Raw genomic sequence first — 18519 nt, 5'->3', positions numbered from 1 at the left:
CCTATTTAAAATCTGGTGGAACCAAGTCCCGTAAGAAGTCACCTAATTGGTAAATAGAGTCCACTTGTGTGTAATTCAATTTCCATATAAATACAGCTGTTCTGTGAAGCCCTCATAAGTTTATTGGAGAACCTTAGTGAACAAACAGCATCATGACGGCCATTAACCACTTGCTTACTGGGCACTTATCCCCCCCCCCCCCCCCTCCTCCTGTCCAGACCAATTTTCAGCTTTCGGTGCTCTCACACTTTGAATGACAATTACTCAGTCATGCAACACTGTACCCAAATTATTTTTTTGTCCATTTTTTCATACAGATAGAGATTTCTTTTGGTGGTATTTGATCACCTCTGGGTTTTTTATTTTTTGCGCTATAAATGAAAAAAGACTGAAAATTTCGAAAAAAATGAATTTTTCCTCATTTCTGTGAATTTTTTTGCAAATTAGTAATTTTTCTTCATAAAATTTGGCCACAATTTATACTGCTACATATCTTTGGTATAAATAACCTAAAATTTGTGGAAATTATTTGGTCTGTGAAAGTTTTAGCCCTTGTATACACACGGTCGGACATTCTGAAACTGGTGTTGCATACACACTGTCGGACAAAGTTTTCGGAAAATCCGATCGTTCGTAACTTGATGACGTGATTTCGTTAAGACGGGACTACGCTCAGGCTAGTAGCCAATAGCTTTGGTCTAGGAATTTGATCTGAGCATGCGTGGCACTTTGTCCGATCGGAATTCTCTACAAACAATCGGACAAAGTCAGATCGGATCATGTTGTCGGAAAATTATATAGCCAGCTCTAAAACTTTGTCGGTCGGATATTCCGACGGAAACAGTCCGATGGAGCCCACACACGTTCGGATTATCCGACAACACGGAATGTCTGACGTGTGTACAAGGGCCTGGAATGTCTACAAGCTATGGTGCAAATAATTAAAAAATTATCATATCTGATGTACTGGCGGCCTGTCTCATTTCTTGAGACCCTAACAAGCCAGGAAAGTACAAATGCTACCCAAATGACCCCTTTTTGGAAAGTAGACATTTCAAGGTATTTAGTAAAAGGCATGGTGAGTTATCTGAAGTTGTAATTTTTTCCCACAATTCTTCGGGAATATTAGGGCAGTGAAAACTTCCCCCTGGTAGCCAAGGAAGCATTTGGTGTTTTGGGTGCAGTTGCGGTAAATTACATATGAATTTTATATGGCCAATTGAAAAAAATTAATTGCAACTTTTTTATACTAATGGTATATTCATCTTGTGGCAAGGTATGGTTCCAGCATTTGGTCATTGAAGTCGACCCCCCCACCATGAATAAATTATAATCATAGATCATTTAGGTTTTTGTATGGGGCCATTCCTTCTGGGGATTTCCACGAAAGTATCATTGTGGATTAAATACAACATGTATTTTGTCCCTCCACCTCACTGCCAAAATCTCTTTGTTTCGCAGACTTGCCGTTTTTCCTTTTCTCAATTTTCTCAATTTCTTATTGACAAGATTTTGAGGAAAGCCCTTCCGATTCTTTTTTATGGTGCCACATGCTGGCATCTTCTTCTGGTGAAGGTTGTGGAACAGGGGCAGAGATGTGTAGAAGTTGTCTACATATAAATTGTAGCCTTTTTCCAGTAGGGGGTATATGAGGTCCCAAACATTTTTCCCGCTTGATCCCAAGTAGTCTGGGCAATTAGGGGGTTGCAGCTGGGTGTCCTTCCCTTCGTACACTTTGAAGGCATATATGTAACCTGTGACTCGGTCACATCATTTGTATGCCATAGCAGGCCCTTTTGCTGGGAAAAAATTGTTTGATTTTAAGCCTGCCACAAAATTTAACAAGGGACTCATCCACACATATGTGTTGGTCGGGGTAAACAGCTGGGGGAAAACTTCAGAAAAATAATTTAGAAGTAGCCTGTCATAATTTGGGTCATTTTGGGGAGGGCACTGGGTGTTATCATTGAAATGGAGGAACCTCATTATCATTTGGTATCAGATTGGCATGTGGTGGAGGGGGTGGGTTGACCAATAGGAATTCAAAGTGTTTTTTTGTTGAGTCCCATATTAAATGTGAGGCCTAAAAAAAAAAAAAAGCTTAAACTCCTCCACCGTTGTTGATAGCATGCCCTCGGTAAAAATTAAATAAAAAAAGGGGATTGGGGAAAAATTCTCTGTGTTCACCTAGACTCCTGGCTGGGCAGTGAAAGGGGGGATGTTGGCTTCTCCTGAATTAGGAGGAAGCCACAAGGGGTTCTGTAGGGCATAGGGAAGACTGGCATGGGTCCTTGGCCTTTCTTGCCGAGGTAGTGCAGTGCTGGTGGATGCCACTGCCTCCTCACCAGAACACCTTCGTTTGGCGGGCCGAATATCTTCCTCCTCTTCTACCACTACTGAGGACTGGCTCATAATTTATGTCCGACTCAGAATCGGAGTCTGAAAGGGAATCCGGAAAACAGAGCTCCCATTGCTCTCGTCGGCCTGGGAAAGTATTTGGTATGCCTCCTCGGCAGAAAAGCATCTTTTGGACATGGTTGCTGGTGGTGATGCGACTACACAAGTGTGTGCTAAGCCTGCACTGATGGGCATTGATGAGGCGGCAATGATGTGCACAGATGGGCACTGATGAGGTGGAACAGATGTGCACTGATGAGGTGGAACAGATGGGCTCTGATGAGGCGGCATAGATGGACACTGATGAGGTGGCACAGTTGGACACTGATGAAACAGCACAGATGGGCACTGACTGATTGCACAGATGTGCACTGAGGCGGCACAGATGGGCACTTATTTATGGCACAGATATGCACTGATGAGGTGGCACAGATGGGCCCTGATGTGGCACAGATTGGCACTGATGAGGCAGAACAGATGGGCACTGATGAGGTGGAAAAGATGGGCACTGATTGATTGCACAGATGTGCACTGATGAGGCGGCACAGATGGGCACTGATCTGACAGCACAGATGGGCACTGATGAAGTGGCACAGATGGGCACTGATTGCACAGATGTGCACTGGTGAGGCGGCACAGGTGGGCACTGACGGGGAACGAGGAAAGGAGAGGACGTCTTATGACGGCCTCTTGGAAATTGAGGTCCACATTGTAGCTGTCATTCGGCTATGGCCGGGACCTCAACTAGTTAAACACACCAGATAGGTCATGGATAAATTTGTGCAGAAGCAGCTAAGAGGCCCATGGTAACTTTGGATGAGCTGCAGAGATCCACAGCTCAGGTGGGAGCATCTGTCCACAGGACAACTATTAGTCATGCACTCCACAAATCTGGCCTTTATGGAAGCATGGCAAGAAGAAAGCCACTGTTGAAAAAAAGCCATAAGAAGTCAGTTTGCAATTTATGAGAAACCATGTGGGGAACACAGCAAACATGTGGAAGAAGGTGCTCTGGTTAGATGAGACCAAAATTTAACTTTTTGGCTTAAAAGAAAAACGCTATGTGTGGCTGAAAAATAACACTGCACATCACCCTGAACACACCATCCCCACTGTGAAACATAGTGGTGGCAGCATCATGTTGTGGGGATGCTTTGGCAGGGACAGGGAACCTGGGTCAAAGTTAATTAGAAGATGGATTTAGCCAAATACAGGGCAATCTTAAACAAAAACCTGTTAAGCCCCATACACACTATCAGATTTTCTGCTGATTTTTGTCTTCAGATTCAACAAAAACATGTAGTGCAAGGGCCTGCCTGATTGCATACACATTGAAACTCCTAAGGTTTGACCTCATATTATATGGTTTTGGTAAATCTGAAGGAAAAATCAGCAGAAAATCGAAAAGTGTGTATGGGGCTTAAGAGACTGCAAAAGACTTGAGACTGGAGCGGTGGTTCACCTTGCAGCAGGACAATGACACTAAACATACAGCCAGAGCTACAATGGAATGGTTTAGATCAAAGCATATGCATATGTTAGAATGACCCAGTCAAAGTCCAGACCTAAATCCAATTGAGAATCTGTGGCAAGACTTGAAAATTGAGACACTCTCCATCCAATCTGACAGAGCTTGAGCTATTTTGCAAAGAGGGCAATAAAGGGCAAAAATATCCCTCTCTAAATGTGCAAAGCTGGTAGAGACATCCCAAAAAGACTTTCAGCTGTATTTGCAGCAAAAGGTGGTTTTACAAAGTATTGAGTCAGCAGGGCTAAATACAAATGCACATTACATATTTCACATATTTATTTGTAAAAAAAAAAAGTTGAAAACCATTTATCATTTTACTTCCATGTGCCACTTTGTGTTGGTCTATCACATACAATCTCAATGACATACAATGACATACATTTACATTTTTGGTTGTAACATGACAAAATGTGGAAAATTTCAAGGGGTATGAATACTTTTTCCATGCATTGTACATATTGTACATTGGCATCAGTCGTTGTCCTCAAGGAGCTTATAATCTAAAGTCCCTATTTCACATGCATACTAGGACCTATTTAGACAAGAGCCAATTAAAGCAGTATTAAATCCAAAAGCAAACATTTATTATAATGCAATTTACAAATTCTTAGATATGTGGTGGTTGCATTTGTTTTCGTTTTTAGGCTTAGATAGTTAGAGCCTAAGAGAGGAGTAGATTAGATAAATCTCAGTTTCTTGTTCCCCTAGATATAAAACAAGCAATTAAAGTGGTATTAAAGCGTAAAAAAAAAATTAATAATAATAATAATAATATCTGATCTATGTACATTGCAGAAATTTTAACAAACATTGTTGCAGATTCCTACCTTTTGCTATTCTGTAGCCATATGGAAAGTGTTTCTAATGGGAGTGGTTTCATAAAAGTATCTGCATTAACATATTGGCCTGTTGAGGTACAACGTTTTAGTGAAATTTGTAATATTTTATTTCATTTCTTTTAAAGAAGTAAACATATAATAAAATACAATTATAAAACAATCATTTTAAACCACTGGAGTGATTTACAGCAAGTCTTTCGGCTCAATGCATTTCATGGACATTGTCCTCTTCATCAGGAGCTAGCAGACTTGAATTGCTGCTATCTAAATAGAGTGACAAAATTGATCTTATGCCGCGTACACACGATCAAACAATCCGGTGGAAAAGTCCGGCAAACTCAAGTCCGCCAAACAATCCCCCAGTGTGTAGCCTCCGGCATACTTTTTTGACCCGACAGTAAGGCGGACTTAGAATTTCGGTTTGCACAACAATTTGCCCGCCGTACTCGCATTTCGGTGGACAATCCGGCCGTGTGTATGCCAGTCCGCCGTACTTTTGAAATGAGCGGACTTTTCCCGCCCGGAGAAAAGTCCGCTCATTTCGAGCGGGTCTCCAGGTAGGCGGGGCCCGCGAAGGAGACGTCGCTGGCCCCGCCGCCTGGTATGGACTTAAAGGGGAACCCCAACGCCGAAAAAAATCGGCGTGGGGGTCCCCCCCAAGTCCACAACAGACCCTTGTCCGAGCACGCTACCCGGCCGGCCAGGAAGGGGGGCGAGCGAGCCCCCCCCCTCCTTAGCCGTACCAGGCCGCGTGCCCTCAACATGGGGGGTGCCTTGGGGAAGGGGGGGGGCGCGCGGCCCCCCCACCCCAAAGCACCTTGTCCCCATGTTGATGAGGACAAGGACCTCTTCCCGACAACCCTGGCCGTTGGTTGTCAGGGTCTGCGGGCGGGGGGCTTATCAGAATCCGGGAGCCCCCTTTAATAAGGGGGCCCCCGGATACCGGCCCCCCACCCTATGTGAATGAGTATGGGGTACAATGTACCCCTACCCATTCACCTGTAAAATAAAAGTACAAAAAAAACACAACACACGAGATAAAATACTTTATTGCACAGCTCCGGGGGTCTTCCGTCTTCGGGGGTCTTCTCGCCGGACTCCTCCACTATCTTCTTGTAGCTCTTTTGCTAGCGGAGGAGTCCGGCTTTCTTCCTCGCCGCCGGCCTCTTCTCCCGACTTCGGGGGTCTTGTCCCCCTCTTCGGTTCTTCTGCCGGGCCACCGCGCCTTCTTATAGCTCTTTTACAGGCGGTGGCCCGGTCTTCTGTCGCCGCTGCCGCCTTCCGTTCTTCTTCTTCTTCTTCTTCTTCTCCTTCTTCTCCTGGAGATGTTGACTCGACGCTCTCTCTGGCCACAATGCCAGGGACGCGCTGCGCGGCCACTTATATAGGGACAAGGGGCGGTGTCACATGGCTTTATGTCACATGGGTTGGTCACATGGGTTGATGTCACATGGGGACTGTGACATCGTAAGGGGGCGGGGTCACCATGTGACACCAACCCATGTGACATAAAGCCATGTGACACCACCCCTTGTCCCTATATAAGTGGCCGCGCAACGCGTCCCTGGCATTGTGGCCGGAGAGAGCGTCGAGTCAACATCTCCAGGAGAAGAAGGAGAAGAAGAAGAAGAAGAACGGAAGGCGGCAGCGGTGACAGAAGACCGGGCCACTGCCTGTAAAAGAGCTATAAGAAGGCGCGGTGGCCCGGCAGAAGAACCGAAGAGGGGGACAAGACCCCCGAAGTCGGGAGAAGAGGCCGGCGGCGAGGAAGAAAGCCGGACTCCTCCACTAGCAAAAGAGCTACAAGAAGATAGAGGAGGAGTCCGGCGAGAAGACCCCCGAAGACGGAAGACCCCCGGAGCTGTGCAATAAAGTATTTTATCTCGTGTGTTGTGTTTTTTTTTTGTACTTTTATTTTACAGGTGAATGGGTAGGGGTACATTGTACTCCATACTCATTCACATAGGGTGGGGGGCCGGTATCCGGGGGCCCCCTTATTAAAGGGGGCTCCCAGATTCCGATAAGCCCCCCGCCCGCAGACCCCGACAACCAACGGCCAGGGTTGTCAGGAGGAGGCCCTTGTCCTCATCAACATGGGGACAAGGTGCTTTGGGGTGGGGGGGCCGCGCGGCCCCCCCTTCCCCAAGGCACCCCCCCATGTTGAGGGCACGCGGCCTGGTACGGCTCAGGAGGGGGGGGGCGCTCGCTCGCCCCCCTTTCTTGGCCGGCCGGGTAGCTTGCTCAGACAAGGGTCTGTTGTGGACTTGGGGGGACCCCCACGCCGATTTTTTTCGGCGTTGGGGGTTCCCCTTTAAGTCCATACCAGGCGGCGGGGCCAGCGACGTCTACTTCGCGGGCCCCGCCTACCTGGAGACGTGCTCGAAATGAGCGGACTTTCCTCCGCGTGTGTGGGCGAGTCCGTTCATTTCGAAAGTACGGCGGACTTAGTACGCCGTATTAGTCCGCTGAAAAAGTGCCGTGTGTGGGCAAGTAGCCCGTTCGAAAATTCCGACGGACAGTTTGGCGGACGTCCGCCAGACTAAGTACGTCGGACAGACGGCTACGTGTGTATGCGACTTTAGTCATACAAATATAGTGCATTTTCATACATCATTCCATAATTCCTCCCCATGGACTGCAATAATATATATCCAGATACTACTTGCATTTCACCCATACGTGGCACAGGGCTCCTAGGATGGGGAATCTCCCTCCCTCTTCCCCTCCTCCTCCAACCTTCAGCTTAATTAATTCTATTTAATACTTTATTAATCATTTCAATTGGTGGGTGACAGAAATATTACCCAAACCTTAACTTAATTATAGCGCACTACTCCCTTGGGAACTGCAAAGTTGTTAATTTTCCCACTGGTCACTCGGAGCTACCCTTACCTCTGTCACTTCAGGTTCCATTCTTGTAATAACACAAATGCACAGTTTTATAGTAAAGTAAGTAAATAGCAGATTAAGTTTACTGAAGAATATTTAGCATACACTTAAAGGTTTCACTAGAACAGGTATTATAGTGATTACAGTAACTGCACTGTCCCACCAACGTAGTGCAACAGTACAGTGAATACTCACAACAGTTTGTACATATAAGGTTGTCTTGACTGACCCCTGAGAGCGTGTCTCCAAGTGGGATTAATGCTCAGAGTGAAAGCGTCTTAACTCTGGGCACCTTCCCACTTCCAGCACACTTTGGGTGACCACAGGAATGCAATGTTATCAATACAGTATAACATAATTGCGTTTCCCTCCTAATATTAATAGAATGCAAGGCCTTGCAATAAACAATGCAGTCTTTAGTCTTCTGTCTTCTGCTAGCTATTTGTGTTGTAGTAATTGTAATCCAAACAGTTGAACAAACCAGGATTATTGTAGGGTGAATGTTAGAACTTTTCTTGTAGTGCAGCACACCTATAACTGCCTCCGGTACAACTGGCTCTGAATCACACAGTGTCAGTAATCAGTGAAGTATCGGCTTGAGGCCTGCTTAAACCCAGTCCTTTAGGACAAGATCTCATCTGTGGGACTACAGGTCCCAGCAACATTGTGTTAAAAGTCTAGGTGTGTAAAAGTGTGTTAAGAACTGTTGGCGACAGTCCTCTCAATCAACTAGGCCTGAAGAATAGAACAGCTCCGCTCCGGTGGTCTCAGTCTTGCTTCGCTCCAGCCTTATCACACCGCTCCACTCTGTAAGATGAAACGGGACCCTCTGATGGCTCCGACAGGTGTTTCTGGATCCTTCCTGATCCGGTCACACAGTACACTCTAGCTGTTCTGCCCCGCAGTTGGTGTAGGCCACGCTCTCTGGAAACGTCCTCACAGGTCCTTGTAGGCAGGCCACGTGTCCAGAAAAGTGAGAGAAAATGGCCGCGTGTGTCCTTTTTATAGCCTACCCAGCATGCAGTTCTGTACTGAGTGATCATGGGTAGATCACTTGGCATTCTGGGTAGGTAGGTCATGGTATCATGTAAACAAACAGTCACTTCCTGTTATATTTCTAGTACTATTGGAATATAAATAATTGGAGTCCATTTCCAGTATAGGCCACTAGATGGTGCCAGATACTAAATTATAATACTGCTCATAGATTAACATTGCCTGGCAGAAATGTCAGCGCTACATAATGATTTATTTATGTTATATTCAAGGTTAATTATGCAAGTTTCCCTACCGGGAGGCTCCATCAAGGGTTAAATTACACATACCTTCATTCCAGAAATGTTTTAAATTCAAAACTTAGTATTTACCTTATATGTTGTAGTCAAAATAAATGATTTAGACATTTAGGTAATTTTTAGTTCCTCACATTCACTCTATAAATAAACCATGTTATAGACTGAATGTGAGGAACCAAAATGAGAGAAATGTATTTACCAATCACCTGGTTAATGGACCACATCTGTCACCATGATAACATAAATTACCTAAATGTCTAAATCATTTATTTTGACTGCAACATGAATGAGTGGTCCTGTCTTGTCCTGAGGGAAGGTATACTGTGTAGCAGAATAACGTTATCCCATGACTTGTCAGTAACCTACGGAAGAAATAATCTACATGGAAGCGGGACATTGGGGTGTTCACAAAATATTCACATGGTTCAAGAAAACAAGTTATGCATGTGGGTCTGTTCTAGTCGGTTGAAGGAATCTGCCGATTATGTGTGGCCTATGTAGAATCAAAGGGGTCTGAGGCCTGGATTCCACCTCTGAATTTGCATAACTCTGCCCCACTGGAAGTGCTGACCTTAGACCTTCTTACACTTAACATATCAGAAGACAGATAATATTTCATTATGGTGGACCTCCAAGCTTGTCAGATGGTGTGAAAGTGCATCTGCCTTCCTTTTGGCTGTCCACAGAGGATGCATTCAGATCAGGGACCCTGTTTCAAAATGGAATGATGACACTCACTAGGCATTAAGAAATCACACACTACTCTGTACCACTCAAAAGGCAATGGGGCATTAGAGAAGTTCAGTTACACCTTGATACAACTGCTAAAAGGCTTAGTTTATGATAAACAAGCAAAATGTATTTAATACATATTTTCTGAAGTCCAACAGTTTGTTAAAGACACATCATGGGTACAAGCAGAAGAGTGAGAAGCGTCAGACTCTGACTTTCAACCGGGATACAGAGTGCTAGTGCACTGTAAAGGTGCACACCAGAAAGTAAACACTGTGGAAAAAAGTCCCCGGAGTTGGCATACAACAACCCATTCCAAGTGTGCCAGTCTACAATATCCAGAGAGAAGAAACCAGGAAAAACCAAGATGCCTACACTGTACATTCCTGTAAACCCATCAAGTTGATAAGGTTGAATAAAGACACCAGTCCATCCAGTTCAACCTGTGTAGGCCCACGTACACACGGTCAGAGATTTTGCCAACCAAATCCGTCGGATTTTGCCCGTCGGATTTAGTCCGACGGATTGTGTCCGAAACTGTTGCATACACACGGTCGGGCCAAGTTGGCGAAAAATCCGATCTTTCAGAACGTGATGACGTCATTTTGTTACGATGGGACTACATTCAGGCTAGTAGCCAATAGCTTTGATGTAAGAATTTGATCTGAGCATGCGTGGCACTTGGTCCGATGAAAATGCTCTACACATGATCCGATTAGGTCCGTCCGGCCCAGTTGGTCGGGAAATATTTCCAACATGTTGGAAAATTGGGCCGGACGGAGATTCGGACGGAATCAGTCCAATGCATACCACACACAGTCGGATTATCTGACGACACGGTCCGATAAGACTCATTCCGACAGATTCTCCGACCGTATGTACAAGGGCTAGGTGTGTATGTATTCATTGTCAAAAATAATTTCCCCTATCCCTGTATACTGTGTCCGCTAAGGTATTCATCCAAGCGTTTTTGTTTTTTTTAACTTGTAATACTTCCCACTGACACCACCAATTTGGGAAGTGAATTCCACATCCTTACCACCCTGACAGTGAAAAAAACCCTACGCAGTTTAAGGTTAAACCACATCTCTTCTAAATTCATTGAGTGGCCCCATGTCTTTCTGCACTCCCTGAGAATAGTTTAATCCCTATGCTAAAATCACCATTGAGGTATTTGAATATCGCTATAATATTTTCTCTCAAGTTTCTCTTCTCCTGAGAAAATATGTTTAATGTTTGTAGCTGTAACTTATAACTAAGGTCCTCCGGTCCACTTATTAACTTTGTTGCCCTTCTCTGGACTCTCAAGTTCCCACACCTCTCTCCTGAGAATTGGTGACCAGAACTGCATTACTTTACATTTGTCAACTTTAAACCTCATATGCCATGTAGTTGCCCATCCCTTTATTTTATTGAAGTCTTCTTGTAAGGCTTCTACATCTTGCTTTGAAGTCATTTCCTTAGCTGTGTATCGTCAGCAAACACTGAGATTGAGCTATTTATGCCAACCTCTATATCATTTATGAAAAACTTAAACACATGTGGTCCCAAGACAGAGCCGTCTTCAGACCAGTCTAAGTACTCGCTATTTACCACCACTCTTTGGACACACCCCTGTACCCAGTTTTCCATGTACACACCCTATGGTCCATGCCTACAGACCTCAGTTTGTAAATTAAGTGTTTATGTGGAACTATATCAAAAGCTTTTGCAAAATCCAGGTACACCACATCCACCAGCCTTTCTTCATCTAGATGGCAACTCACTTCCTCGTAGAATTAATGATTGGTTTGGCAAGAACGACCTTTCATAAATCCATGTTGATTATTACTAATGATACTGTTTTCATCAGCAAATTCCCACTCCTATTGTGTTCAGCTGGTTAGTGGGCATGGAGGTAGGGAGGGGAGTGTCATTCACCAGAGTGTATATGCCCACATGTGTGGCTCTATAGTCACATGGGCTGCTCAGATGTGATAGGGGGAAAATTCTCATCATAGAAACACACTAAAAACTGAGCATGTACACTAGCTGCTAATGGCTGTTCTGCGGAGTCCCCAGCTGCAGTGGGGACATGGACAAGAGAACAGCAGTATCATACAGGATTTTTGCAGAATACAAAAATCTAAAACCCATAGTAACTGAGTGAGAATGGTCAGCATGTAATATAGCATTTATTGATAGTTTTTATTGATGTGGGTTTAATGACACTTTAACTGTACCACAACTGCCATTTTCACAGATACACAAACATCAGCACAAAGGGTCAGACATGAGCTCATCTAGCACCTGCTCAGTGCACATTTTCTTGAACAGAAGCAACTGCCTCACACTACCCCCTCCTGAGAAAGGTCACTACCAAAACTGTGCAAATGTTGATGTGCCATCATAGATCCAGTGCCAGGCACTGCAACAAAAGTCTCCGGAGAAAGGTCACTACTAAAACTGTGCAGATACTAATGTGCCATCATAGATCTAGTGCCATGTGCTGCAACAACAGTGCCTGTCATCAGCATTAGGACATGTACCTTGTTCAAATCCCTGGGCAATCCAGGCAGGATCAGCTGGGTAGTCTGCATGCTTTCTGACTTTTCTCTGACTTTCTTGAACTACATTCATGTTCTAGTTGAGCCAGTAGACCAGCATAAAAGGCAGGCATCTGACAAAAACTCAGTATTGGGAGTCCCTCATACTCTTTCCATTAAAAGGGGCAGGTGATGCCCCAGGGACATTACCTACATCCATCTCTGTCCCCCAACCTGAAGATGTAAAGACCATCTCTGTGTTGAACCAAACTCAATCAGTCAATGCAGACTATTCAGTAACTGCAACCATCCATTTGCAAAAATAGTGGAAGAGTTTGCAGGTAGAGTTGCCAACATTCCTGCTTCAAAAAAGGGCAGAAAAAACAGGATTGGGGTTTCACTGACATAAAGAAAAAAAATGCATGTCCATGTACTAGAGGATGAAAATTTTACACTTAAACATTCAGTCTCCAAACTTCAGCTGCAACAGGAAGATTTGGAGAACAGAGAACGGCGCCAAAATGTGCGCATACGAGGAGTGCGTAAAACCATGAGTGATAACAACCTGCATTCTTATATATTACACTTATTCAATGCTTTGGCCCCTGACTGTAAGAGAACTATTGTTGCGCCCCGGATGCCCTCACGCACACATGCGCGCATAAGAAACTCTGCGGATCGCAGGTGCACCAATGTGCATGCGCAAAGGAGTGTGTGCATGCACAAAGGAGTGTTCGCATCCGTAGGAGCATGTCCACGCCTCCCTTTGGTGCCAGATGGCCTATTTAAGGGTTGAACTGACTTATAGCTGATGCTGACTGATCTTCAGTTGTTCTTGTGCTTGTATCCTGTTGTATCCTGTTGTTACCTGCCTGATATCCATTGTTGAACCTTGGCTTTCCTTGACCTTGCTGCTGGACTCTCCTACACTCCTGACTATTGGTTCCTGATCCCGGCTTCCTATTTTGACCCTGCTCCTGCTTGATGACTTGGTACCCTGCAGCCGCCTGCTACCGAACCCGGCTTCCCTTGTGACATTGCTTCTGTCACCTGTTTGGCTCTACACTGCCTCCCGGGTATCCACAACTACATTCCTGCGACCTGCTGTGACTTCCTGCCTTACTAGAGTCGCATCTTTTGCTTCAAGCTTCCGCGGCTACATCTGCAGGCACTCCTGTTCCTCCTATCCCTTGGTTCCTTCTGTCTCCACTCTCAGCGGGACCTGGGCTGGAGATACAAGAGAGGCTGACCTCATCACTTCAGACTCCGACCAGGTATGTGACAGTATCAGTCAGCCAACAATGGAGTCTGAAATGAAGGCCTCGCCTTTTGAGGACATCTGCCGATCAATCTCTGCACTAGCCCATACTGTGCAGAATCTCAAAGAGGACCTTGGCCAGATGGAGGATCAACTATCGAACCTGCCTGAAATCTCACCTGCCTCGACCTCCCTTGCTTTTGTGAGTTCCTTTGTCCAAACAGACTTTTGCCGGCTCAGTGAAATCTCTCTTCCTCCTAAACCCAGACAGCCTTTGCCTGAGCATTTTTCAGGGGATTGCAAAAGGTTCTGAACATTCCAGAATGCATGTGAACTTTATTTTTCCTTGTTAACTTGAATCTTTTCCTCTGAAGATATTAAAATGGGGTTCATTACACTCCTACTAAATGGACCACTTTCCCGGGCTCATTGAACTCAGGGAACAACATGATCCAGCGCTGACAACCACCGACTCCTTCTCAGGCATATCCCAGCTTTATGCCGATCCTTTCCTCCAGCAGACTGCAGAATCCACGCTTGGCAAACTCCAACAAGGCCCAAGGTCTGTCGAGGACTATGTGACTGATTTCCGTGTTTGGAGTATGGATAGTCAGTGGAATAAGGCTGCTCTCCACCATCAATTTAGTTTAGGACTTTCTGACACATTAAAGAACAAACTTGCCCGTGTGGACGTACCCGCATCTTTGGAAGATTTGATCAACCTTGTCAGATTGACCGATGGCTACATGAAAGGCGATCTGAGAGGACTAATACCAAGTCACCTGCATCCCCAAGAACTATTTCTTCTGTTCCTGCGGTTACTGCCAGAACACCAAGGGTGCCTCTCGTGAATAAGGAGCACCATGATTTTCCCCGTAGAAGCTTCCCAAGACCACCTCTGTCTCCTTCTGAACTCCTCCAGCGTCAACATGACAGACTTTGCCTTTTCTGTGGAGACGCAGGCCATTTCTTACAGACTTGTCCAGTAAGATCTTTCAAGCCCGCTTCTACGCGGCCCACATGATGCATCTCCCTGGGAGGGATTAACTACATCTCCCTCTTCCGCTCCAACTCCAGATACCGGGAACGACTATTCTAATACCTGCAATTATAGACTCTGGAGCCTGCAGTTGTTTTGTGGACTCAGCATTTGCTACTTTACACCAACTTCCCTTGTGCACCAAGAAGCAGGGATTTACTGTTCATCTTGCTGACGGCTTTGGTCTCAAGTCAGGGTCAGGGCCAGTTACTCAAGAGACTGTACCCATTCTCTGCTGGACTCCTCAGGGCATCAGGAACTTCTCTGTTTGGATGTCATAACTTCACCCATGTTTCCTATTATCCTGGGGCTACCGTGGCTAAAGGCCCATTGTCAAGGAATTATTAGACCAGACTGTGTGGACTGCACAGAGGAAACCCAGAACGAATGTGCGTGAAAATAACAAGTGTTTATTATAAATAAAAGGGAAGTGAAAACATACAGTGCACAACCAACCACAACAGCAAGAAATATATATACAATAAATAGGAACTACCGGAGACGTTAATGAAAGCCAGGCCGAGGTCATACACCGGGGAATCAGTCGATGGGTAAGGACGGATGGATGGGCTCAGGATAGGAAAGGGACAGGTCAAGTAGATACAGGGTACAGGGTTCAGGTTCAGGTTCCAGCGGTCAGGGCACTTGCAGAGAGAGATACCAAGGCAAAGCATGTTAGCGCTTGCCGGGTATATATAAGACTGATGATTACCCTCACGTAACAGCTGATCGGAGCAGATGCTGTCTGCTCCACACTGCCGGAGTACACCCGCTGGTGAGCGCCGGTACTACAGTCCAGGGATCAAATAGTGCCACCAAGAGGTAGGTCCTCTTATTACAGTCCCTGGGTGTTAGAAGACACCCGCTGGTGGACACTGGTACTGCAATCCAAAAGATCAACAGCGCCACCAACGGGTGGACCTTTTCATGACAGTACCCCCCCTCAAAGGAGCGGCCTCCGGACGCTCCAACCAGGTGTAATTGTCCCAGGTTAATGGCCTCAAACCACACCAAGCTGGGTACCGGGCACTTCAAATCGGACAGCGGGCACGTCAGGGCAGACAGCGGGCACGTCAGGGCAGACAGCGGGCACGTCAGACTTGGAGGCAGAGACATCAGGCTGGCAAGCAAAGACATCAGGCTGGGAAGCAAAGACTTCAGGCTGGGAAGCAAAGACATCAGGCTGGAAAGCTGGAACATCAGGCTGGCAAGCAGAAACATCAGGCTGGCAAGCAGAAACATCAGGCTGGAAAGCAGAAACATCAGGCTGGAAAGCAGAAACATCAGGCTGGAAAGCAGAAACATCAGGCTGGAAAGCAGAAACATCAGGCTGGCAAGCAGGAACACCAGGCTGGCAAGCAAGGGCATCAGGCTGGCAAGCAAGGGCATCAGGCTGGCAAGCAAGGACATCAGGCTGGCAAGCAAGGACATCAGGCTGGCAAGCAAAGACATCAGGCTGGCAAGCAAAGACATCAGGCTGGCAAGCTGGAGCATCAGGCTGGCAAACTGGAACATCAGACTGGAAGGCATCAGACTGGAAGGCCGGGACATCAGACTGGAAGGCATCAGACTGGAAGGCCGGGACATCAGACTGGAAGGCCGGGACATCAGACTGCAAGGCATCAGACTGGAAGGCCGGGACATCAGACTGCAAGGCATCAGACTGGAAGGCCGGGACATCAGACTGCAAGGCATCAGACTGGAAGGCCAGGACATCAGACTGCAAGGCATCAGACTGGAAGGCCGGGACATCAGACTGCAAGGCATCAGACTGGAAGGCCGGGACATCAGACTGCAAGGCATCAGACTGGAAGGCCGGGACATCAGACTGCAAGACATCAGACTGGAAGGCCGGGACATCAGACTGCAAGACATCAGACTGCAAAGCATCAGACTGGAAGGCCGAGACATCAGACTGCAAGACATCAGACTGGAAGGCCGGGACATCAGACTGCAAGGCATCAGACTGGAAGGCCGGGACATCAGACTGCAAGACATCAGACTGGAAGGCCGGGACATCAGACTGCAAGACATCAGACTGGAAGGCCGGGACATCAGACTGCAAAGCATCAGACTGGAAGGCCGAGACATCAGACTGCAAGACATCAGACTGGAAGGCCGGGACATCAGACTGCAAGACATTAGACTGCAAGACATCAGACTGCAAGGCCGGGACATCAGACTGCAAGGCGTCAGGCTGGAAGGCCGGGACATCAGGCTGCAAGGCCGGGACATCAGGCTGGAAGGCCAGGACATCAGACTGCAAGGCATCAGACTGGAAGACCAGGACATCAGACTGCAAGACATCAGACTGGAAGGCCGGGACATCAGACTGCAAAGCATCAGACTGGAAGGCCGGGACATCAGACTGCAAGACATCAGACTGGAAGGCCGGGACATCAGACTGCAAGACATCAGACTGGAAGGCCGGGACATCAGACTGCAAGACATCAGGCTGCAAGACATCAGGCTGCAAGACATCAGGCTGCAAGGCCGGGACATCAGACTGCAAGGCCGGGACATCAGACTGCAAGGCCGGGACATCAGACTGCAAGGCGTCAGGCTGGAAGGCCGGGACATCAGACTGCAAGACATCAGACTGGAAGGCCGGGACATCAGGCTGCAAGACATCAGACTGAAAGGCCGGGACATCAGGCTGCAAGGCATCAGGCTGCAAGGCCGGGACATCAGGCTGCAAGGCATCAGGCTGCAAGGCATCAGGCTGCAAGACCGGGACATCAGGCTGCAAGGCATCAGGCTGCAAGGCCGGGACATCAGGCTGCAAGGCATCAGGCTGCAAGGCCGGGACATCAGGCTGCAAGGCATCAGGCTGCAAGGCCGGGACATCAGGCTGCAAGGCATCAGGCTGCAAGGCCGGGACATCAGGCTGCAAGGCCGGGACATCAGGCTGCAAGGCGTCAGGCTGGAAGGCCGGGACATCAGGCTGGAGGGCGTCAGGCTGGAAGGCCGGGACATCAGGCTGGAGGGCGTCAGGCCGGGACATCAGGTTGAAAGGCGTCAGGCTGGAAGGCCGGGACATCAGGCTGGAAGGCAGGTGGCACGACATCAGACTGGAAGGCAGGTGGCACGACATCAGACTGGAAGGCAGGTGGCACGACATCAGACTGGAAGGCAGGTGGCACGACATCAGACTGGAAGGCAGGTGGCACGACATCAGACTGGAAGGCAGGTGGCACGACATCAGACTGAAAGGCAGGTGGCACGACATCAGACTGAAAGGCAGGCGGCACGACATCAGACTGAAAGGCAGGCGGCACGACATCAGACTGAAAGGCAGGCGGCACGACATCAGACTGAAAGGCAGGCGGCACGACATCAGACTGAAAGGCAGGCGGCACGACATCAGACTGGAAGGCAGGCGGCACGACATCAGACTGGAAGGCAGGCGGCACGACATCAGACTGGAAGGCAGGCGGCACAACATCAGACTGGAAGGCAGGCGGCACAACATCAGACTGGAAGGCAGGCGGCACAACATCAGACTGGAAGGCAGGCGGCACAACATCAGACTGGAAGGCAGGCGGCACAACATCAGACTGGAAGGCAGGCAGCACAACATCAGACTGGAAGGCTGTCACGTTGGACTGGAAGGTAGGCAGCAGGACGTCAGGCTGGGTAGCCGGGATGTCAGGCTGGGTAGCAGAAACTGTGACGTCAGGCTGGGTGGCTGGGACTGGGTTGGTTGGTGCGGAGGCAGGTTGGGTTACTGGCAGGATTGTGCGGGTCGGAAAGAACTTTCGTTTCTTTTTTGACTTAGCCACTGCAGCTTTGTAGGTAGGTGCAGGACTGTAAGAAAATAAAGTATCTGGGCAAAAGGAAGACCAAGGAACAGTGGCAGGAGGAGGGTTCTGTGGGATTGTTACAGGTGGAGGAGAAGAGGCAGGTGGATTGAAGGCAGGATAGGTGCAACACTTGGTGACAGGATAATAGTATTTGGTAGGAAGTGGAGTAGACTGGGCTGTAGCTGAGGTTGCCGTAGGCAATCGGGAGATA

The sequence above is a fragment of the Lithobates pipiens genome, unplaced genomic scaffold, assembly GCF_037356315.1.
Source record: "Lithobates pipiens isolate NorthernLeopardFrog02 unplaced genomic scaffold, aLitPip1_a1.2 Scaffold_16, whole genome shotgun sequence".
Taxonomy (NCBI): Eukaryota; Metazoa; Chordata; class Amphibia; order Anura; family Ranidae; genus Lithobates; species Lithobates pipiens.
This window is presented reverse-complemented; position numbering follows the sequence as displayed.